Below are 8436 nucleotides of genomic sequence, written 5' to 3'. Positions count from 1 at the left end.
TTTGGAAAACCCACGGCTAAACAGAGGACGAATATAAGTGAATGAATCGAGTCTCAACACCCAAGGCCACTGCATGCACCATCTGCATGATCATGAGTACGTTTTTGAAAAAGTAAGTGAAGTAATGAAAATATATTTGTTGAATGGCAGTTTAAACAGTTATTGGAATATAAAACGAAAGACTGTGATCTTTTATAATGAGTTTAACAGAATAAGGCCGTCTCTATGACAATGCGGGGTGTCGAATCAAGCAAAACGCTCGTTATTGACATCGTTGTGATGCATGAACGAATAATTTGAAATTTGAAATTTATTTAAACAACGCCAAATGTAGGAAATAATCATTACAAAGTGTAAGTACATTTTATATGATTTACTTAAATAAAAGAATTCATGTTCTACTCACATAGTCAGATTTAGAGTAGGCCTAGTGCAAATTTGTAGCTTTATCTAAATTAATAGATTGAGTAAGTATATAATATAGGCTAACTTGTTTTTCTTGGAAACTGCTTTAAATTTGAAAACAATTGTGCTTATATGAAATCCATTTATCTTCCCAATAGGTGTCTGCCCTGGTGACTGGGTTACACAGACCTAAAGAAAACCATGCATGAACAACTAACTCAGTGATTTTATGATCAAATGATGCAACCAAAAAAGAGTGAAGACAGAATTTGTGTAAGACTTACGTGGAAAAGCATATAAACAAAAGTGCTGAAGTCTGACCATTCCATTGTGGGCATTATTGCGATATTCGGCTATTTGTGTGATATTGTTTATGTGTGAAATTAAATCGGAGAGCACGTACAGGAGACTGTCATAAAAAAGACATCGAAAATGCCTTAAAGAACCCGTGATTAATTGTAACATGACCAGTGACCGTGCAGGGCTTAATTGTGAACTATATGGTTTGAACTTCGCTCATTGTGAACTTTTGTACAAGTCCATCTGTGCATGCATGTTGTGATCAAACTGCATTCAAGTTTATCGATCTGCAGCAACAAATCATCACCTATCGGTTGAGTACTATTTGTCAAATTTCATTATGGTTTGTTCATCATTTTTGTGTTTATTTTTTAAATTTATAAAATGTGTAAAATTTAAAGTTATATAATTACTTGTGTCCTTTATCTCTAATTTTGCTGCAACTGTTTAAGTTAAACATCTTTGTTAATCACCAGTAGAAGTTATTTATAATTGATTGAAAAGCATAGTACATGTATTAGTAATGAGTAACTCATTATTAAATGATTATAAGTGTTTATTAATTGTTTTTCTTATGTTGTAATATCTTAAAGTTGCTATGTTTATCTGTATGCTTGCGGCAAATTTGCTGCAAACAGTTTGCCGGAAGCTAATTTGCATACGAATTCTGAACTTGCTGCAAATTTGCCGCAAACAGTTGGCCAGAAGCTAATTTGCATACGAATTCTGAACTTGCGGCAAATTTGCCGCAAACGGTTTCCCAGAAGCTAATTTGCATACGAATTCTGAACTTGCCGCAACTTTGCCGCAAACAGTTTGCCAGAAGCTAATTTGCATACGAATTCTGAACTTGCCGCAAATTTGCGGCAACTGTTCGTCGCAAATTTGCAGCAAACTCTCTGCAAATTTGCGGCAACTGTTTGCCAGAGGCCTTATATTTTGGTAAGGGACAGGACAGTTTTTTTGATACATTTCATTGTAGCCTGGGGACGTGTGTCTTCGGAACCCTGTAACTAGAATTTCCTCAGTTCCCATTCAGCACATATACCTTTAATTCACTCTTTATAAGGCCAAACACCAATTTCTGAAGAAAATTTCTAGTCAAAACCTGTAAAATTTTCTACATACTAGTTTTTATGAGATTTTGATCCTTCCATATTTTGCTAATTTTTCATGATTTTTCAGCTTTTTAGACCTCCCCCAGCCAATTCCCTGCAAAGGGTTGACCTTCCGTACCATGTGCATGTTGCACCATCACATGTCAGAAACTTACCGGTGTATAGTTTATAATGCCCCATCCACCTACTTTTCGTGTTATTTACCTTCCCGTCTGTAACTTGCATTTTCACGGTCTAAAGTCAACACAACAGTCATTATAAGCCGCAGGTTTCCCATTTTACTTCTGAATCTCATGTACCTATACATATGAGGCCTATTGAATATCAACTTCAACAAGAGACATCCCTATAAGTAATGATAATCATTAAAAATCGTTTCATGAATTTTAGCAACACTCATAAGCCTTTAAGTACAGCAACTCTCAATTTTACAAAAATATTGACGGGTACTTTATCCGAAACTGTCCCTTGCTACCTTTTACTTACACTAACATTCTCTGAAAAGTCATCTTGTCTTAAACTTACAAATCTTATGCTATTCTGAGAAAAAGTATACCTCATTTTGCCAATTCCATTAAGGATTAAGAAAAATATGGCCATTTCAGTGAACCCAGCATTTCCACTTTCCTCTATTTAACACAGATTCATAGGGCTCTCCATAAATAAAGCATCTTTACCTAATCTTATAGAGGTCAACTGTTGTTCAACCTCCCTAAATAAGAAACCTTATTCAAAACTACATACATATACATGATATTATCATGACAAAAGCATCACATCACTTAGAAATACCCTTACATGTATACCCTCCCCCTATTTTTTGATTTTCCTAAGAAGCATTAGTTTGAACACTTTAACCTAATATTATGAAACTCGTGGCAATTCCCTTAAGTCATTTCTCACACATACTTAAAAACAACCATCACTGATATTGAAAATTGATCTTTTCTTGGTAAATGGATGAAATGTAACATTTTTTTCACAAAAAGACATGCCGCCATACATGTGATTTCTTGTTTTCATGAAACAGTAAGCTTATAATCATATTTAGTGAATATCTTTAGTTATTTATTCTTGTTTCTAGTCTCCTTTTAACTTTGCTAAAATAGTAAGACCTACCAGTGTGATGTCTGCTCTTAATTAAAATGAAATTCAAACATAACCGGGTACCTGGGGACGGATGAGAATTCCATGATAAATGTTCAAATTTTACATGTTTTTCCTACATTTTTGATGCCTATATACAATAAAAGGGTAAACATTTGTTGTTTCTTGTTCATTTCGAGAGTAATTATTATAGCAGATGTTATTTCAAGGTCAAATGTACATTTACATATCCAACATGTAATGGTAATGGAGACAATTGGAAAGAGGGGGTGGCTTTTTGAATTCTGTAAATATATCTAAAATATCACTTTTGGATAGGAAGGAGCAAAAACTTGAGTTTTTTTTACATATTGTTTACTTTGATAACTGCATTTGTCTACATGTGAATTTTATTTGAAAGAAAAATATGCTGTTTTAAAAAAATTGAGTTATATAAGTCAGGTTGCTTAATGTTATTTCATGAAATCAGACAGCAAAATTGCTGCAAATTTATAATTTAAATAATTCAATTGATCAAAACTCTTTTACTGTGCAGTATTAATTCTTATCTCGGTAATTAACTTAAGCCTATTAATTGTCATCAGAATAGGAAATACCTACTTTCTAAGCCAATTTACTCTAGTGGTGGTCATTCTACACATTTAAAAGGGATTTACTTCCCTTGTATATTATAGCTAATAAATCATGTAATGACATACAGTGGAGCCTCACTTATCCGGACACTTTTGTCCCCAGGCCAAATCGTCCGGATAGGTGAAGCGTGCGGATAATTGAATTGTGATATTTACCTTTAATATTTATGGAAATATAACTCATAAATAAATTATACAATTAAATATTTTATTTTGATAGCCATTACACTACCAAAAAAGTTGAGTTTTTTTTAAATTAACAATACAAAAATATTGTTTAAAACATTATTTAAGGTATGTTTTTTCCACAGGAAAGCAAGCACTACATTCTACAAGGCAACACATGTACATAACAATCACTGTATTAAACCGATAATTATTAAAAATCTGTATATATTCCCTTATTTATAATTGTCCAAGCTATATTTCATTGACAGAACTTACCCAAGCTAATTTTACGTATCCATCTTTCTATAGAGTTAATTGCACCCAAGCGATATTTACAAGTAGCGTGAACACTCATCCACGCCAAGTTTGGCATAAATTATTATTACACTGTTAATTGAACACACGCTGTAAAATTAATGTTGATACCCTGAACATCCCAAGCGGTCTTAATAACTATCGTAAACGGAACTCAAATTATCAAATATTTCATTTCAATTACGTTTTAAAATGAATAGGCGTACGAACGATCTAATCACACTACGATTAATAGAATTTTAATTCAATCAATAGATGACTTTTTTAAACACAAATTAAACAATTTTCATGACATTTTAATCAAACAATAACAGTTCATAAGTTAAATGGTGACAATTAAACTTGTCGCATCCATGGTTATCGTAATATCCTCGGGCGAGTACATAGCGTGACACAGGTGACCCCGATTACCGGACGAAGGCATTGTTTAAAACCAACAACCAGTGTCAGATGTTTTTACACCAATTTGCACTTGCGCATAAAAAACTTTTGTGCCTTCGAACACTAAAATGTGACCGTCCGGTTAAATGAGGTAAAATTTAAAGGAAAACTGTATTATGTGGTAAAATTTGACCGTCCGGATCCGGAACGCGGAATTCCGGATAAACGAGACAAATTAATTTGTAAAAATTCCGTTCCCAATAAAAATCGACCGGAAAGTGAAGGGTCCGGATATCTGGCGTCCGGATATCTGAGGCTCCACTGTATATAACCAACAAAATCATCCATTTTCCCAAAATAGACTACTTTTGGTACAAAATCCACTCAAAATTACAGTTAAATGAGAAATCTGAAAATACCATGTAGTCTTGAAACTTACACTAACATTCTCTGAAAAGTCATCTTGTCTTAAACTTACAAAGCTTATGCTATTCTGAGAAAAAGTATACCTCATTTTGCCAATTCCATTAAGGATTAAGAAAAATATGGCCATTTCAGTGAACCCAGCATTTCCACTTTCCTCTATTTAACACAGATTTATAGGGCTCTCCATAAAGAAAGCATCTTTACCTAATCTTTTAGAGGTCAACTGTTGTTCAACCTCCCTAAATAAGAAACCTTATTCAAAACTACATACATATACATGATGTTATCATGACAAAAGCATCACATCACTTAGAAATACCCTTACATGTATACCATCCCCCTATTTTTTGATTTTCCTAAGAAGCATTAGGTTGAACACTTTAACCAAATATTATGAAATTTAAATGCTTCTATTCTGATCAATTGAATTTTTAAGCAGCGTGAAATTAAAACCATCGAAATTGATACTTTAGTTAAAATCATGAAATTTTAACACGGTGGAATTAAAACGACTTACAGTATTTCATCCGAACAGCCTCAAAGTATAATTTTCTGCTATACCATTTTTTTAAAATGAATTCTGCTGGTTTTTTTTTTTGCTAATAAATTTAGCGAGGATTTTTTTCTCTTTTCTAATTAATGACAGGTTTTAAAAACAATATTATGTTTAGTATGTATAAAATTCCATAAACAATTTTACAAAGCTTTGGATTTTAATTGCACAATGAAAAAATGAGGGATTGCATGATAATACATGCTCATTTTGAAATTTAAAGCATTGTTGATTTCTTTTCCTAGATAGAGATATGCACAAAATGATGTTGCTCTGTGATGCTTTGCCAAGATTAAAAGCATGAGAGAGAGAGAGAGAGAGAGAGAGAGAGAGAGAGAGAGAGAGACCTGAGGCACATGTAGTAAAAATTATTACATACATTTGTCTTACTGTAAAAATTGTTTACAATGTAGATGTGTTCTGCATGTAAAGTTTACCTAAAATGAATCAATAAAATTCAATATATATAAAAGATAAACTAATCTCAAAGAATTTCTGTGTTCTGTGAAATAATCAAATCTTGAGAAGAATGTTTTATAGATATCAGGGAACATTAACCTAAAATCTGAACTTAAAGTTCTTTTCATCTTGCACTCTGTTTTACACGCTCTTTCACAGGCGGTTATCATATATAACGGCGAGCCAGACAAAAGTTCTAATTTTATTTAGACTGAATATTTACCATGTCAAATATATTTATTTAATTAAGCACAAGCCTGTCTGAGTTCTTTAATTCATTAATTAAGTGGAGGTGCTATTTTCAAATATTTAGGGTAAAGTTATCATCATGCAAACATGCACTCTAATTACAACATTCTACTCTTGTGTGCCTTTGGACCCCCACCCCTTTTAATTGCACTGTTTTACAGTGTGTGGTGTGTTGTTCAATACAAAATAAGACATACATATACATAATAATAAATAGAAATTCAAAAGAGTAGTGTGCAAAACATACACGTGAAAATACATTGGACAGATGATATCCCGAGATTTCTCTGACTCAAATGCCCGCTTTTATATTGTTACGCACGTCAAAAGCGGAGGTTAGAGTCAGAGGAATGTCGGATTAGATTGAAAAGTGCACAAACACTTTGAAGAGAAAAAGTCAATACGACATATCCTGTATTGAAACATACCTTCATAATCTGTCATACGTTAGTTGAGCTGAAATTTCCACTATCGCCGTCTTGCAGGCCATTCTTCTGACACACCGCTATCAGCTGTTGCTGGCAGTCAAAACATGGCGAGTTGACATGGTGAATCGTACGATAATTATTTCGATTAAAACTAATAAGACTAATAAAAACTAACAACGTAATTATCGATCGAATTAACGAAATTGTTTCAATAAACACTCTGATTAACTATATAAAAAAGGAGTTCGGTTTTATGACCTGTACGAAATCTTTTCAGCAGGAGTTACTTTAAGTGTGAATTTTGCACTATTTTTTAAACCAATAACGAGGAATCAACATTTCCGGAAAAATCAATATTTAAATCCCGATATCTCTGCAATGCAGTATCCGATTTTAAAACGAATTGAAGTTTTGTATTTAGCTTTGCAAACTATATAATATGCATATAATTTTATGTTTTTTAAAAAGTTTTATGATCAGTACGAATTGTTACAGTAGAAGTTACTTTCAGTGTGAATTTTGCACTATTTTTGAAACCAAGAACGCGGCATCAAAATTTCCGGGAAAATCAGTTTTTAAACCTCGATATCTCTGTAATGCATCCTCCGAATTTTAAACGGTTTTCAGCATTAGACTCAGCTTATTAAGCTCTACAAAATACGTATACGTTTTTTGTTTGATCAAAAAATTCATTTTTTCAAAAAATTTGATTCGCTTCCAGTTTCGACCGGAAGTGACAGATTTTTATTATATAGCTTCATTACAGAGGTAAATTGACCAAATAATAACCATTGAAAATTTCAAGCCTCTATCTTAAAGCGTTTTTGAGAAAAGTCCCGGACAAAATGACTTTTTTAAAAATTTTAAAATGACGTCACGTCAAAACGGAAGTGACGTTGTCTTTAAAAATTTAACATCTGTGAGGGACGAAAACTTGCTAAAATCTCTGCAAGTTTCATTGAAATCGGTTGAAAACTTTTTGAGTTATGAAGCAAAAAAGGAGTCAGAAAAAAAAGAAAAAGTATAATAATAATAAAAAGAAACCGAAGAAAAACAAAAGGGTCTTCCGTTGGAAAACGGAAGACCCTAAAAACCATGCCGATTAAATTTACAACACAATGCTTGACACTATTTTACAGAATTTATTTGTTTGTTAGAAATGATAAAAGAAATGGTACAGGAAAAGGAATGGTACAAGTAACGCACGATATTATTACTGACTACATACTGGCCTCGTTTATTCAATACACACCGAACCCGATAACGAACCCGAACATTAAAAAATTGGGATATAAAAAATTAATTTTCTCGAAAATATGTCAATCAGACGCTACAAAAGTGTAAACTTGATCTGTGGTTTGGCATTTTGAACTATTCCTCAATTGCATAAAGAAAAAAAGCGTGGAAAACTGGTGGGACAGACAGACGGACGGACGGACAGACAGACGGACGGACAGACAGACGGACGGACGGACGCAGAGGAAAGCCATAGTCCCCTCCAGTGAAACCGGTAGGGGACTAATAATGCTCTGCAGATGTGTGCTATGAACGGTAGGGGGTGGTCTATAGTACATGTACACATTTTCTCACTTTAATTAACCTTTTAATTTAAACTGCTAGTTATTATCTGACCTGTCTTGAATAGTAACTTTCACCAAAAATCGAAAAATGGTGTATGAATATAGCTGAAGACCTTTATCCAGATATGCTTTAATAACTGACACTGAATAAGCAATTATCCAATAAAGAGTGAAAGTATTGCTTCTGTGAATACATTCAGATTATAGACTTTAAGACAACTACATAAGCATTCATTTTGGGAAGGGCAACATAAGTAGCGAAATTTATGACCGGTCAATTGGGTGCATATTTTGAACAAGAATAATCTCTAGTGA

General features: G+C 33.1%; 1 long non-coding RNA gene across 1 annotated transcript in view; it reads right to left on the bottom strand.

Moving 5' to 3' along the window:
* LOC136271361 (uncharacterized) overlaps positions 1-7158 on the bottom strand; it is a 9407-nt gene extending 2249 nt beyond the window's left edge. The window contains exon 1 of the long non-coding RNA XR_010709294.1: positions 6542-7158. This is a non-coding gene — a long non-coding RNA (uncharacterized lncRNA). The remainder of the gene's footprint in view (positions 1-6541) is intronic.
* Positions 7159-8436: the final 1278 nt, after the last annotated feature.

This window comes from Magallana gigas, chromosome 9 (assembly GCF_963853765.1).
Source record: "Magallana gigas chromosome 9, xbMagGiga1.1, whole genome shotgun sequence".
Lineage (NCBI taxonomy): Eukaryota > Metazoa > Mollusca > Bivalvia > Ostreida > Ostreidae > Magallana > Magallana gigas.
Note: the sequence above shows the minus strand (reverse complement) of the source record. Positions and strands in the feature narration are given on the sequence as shown.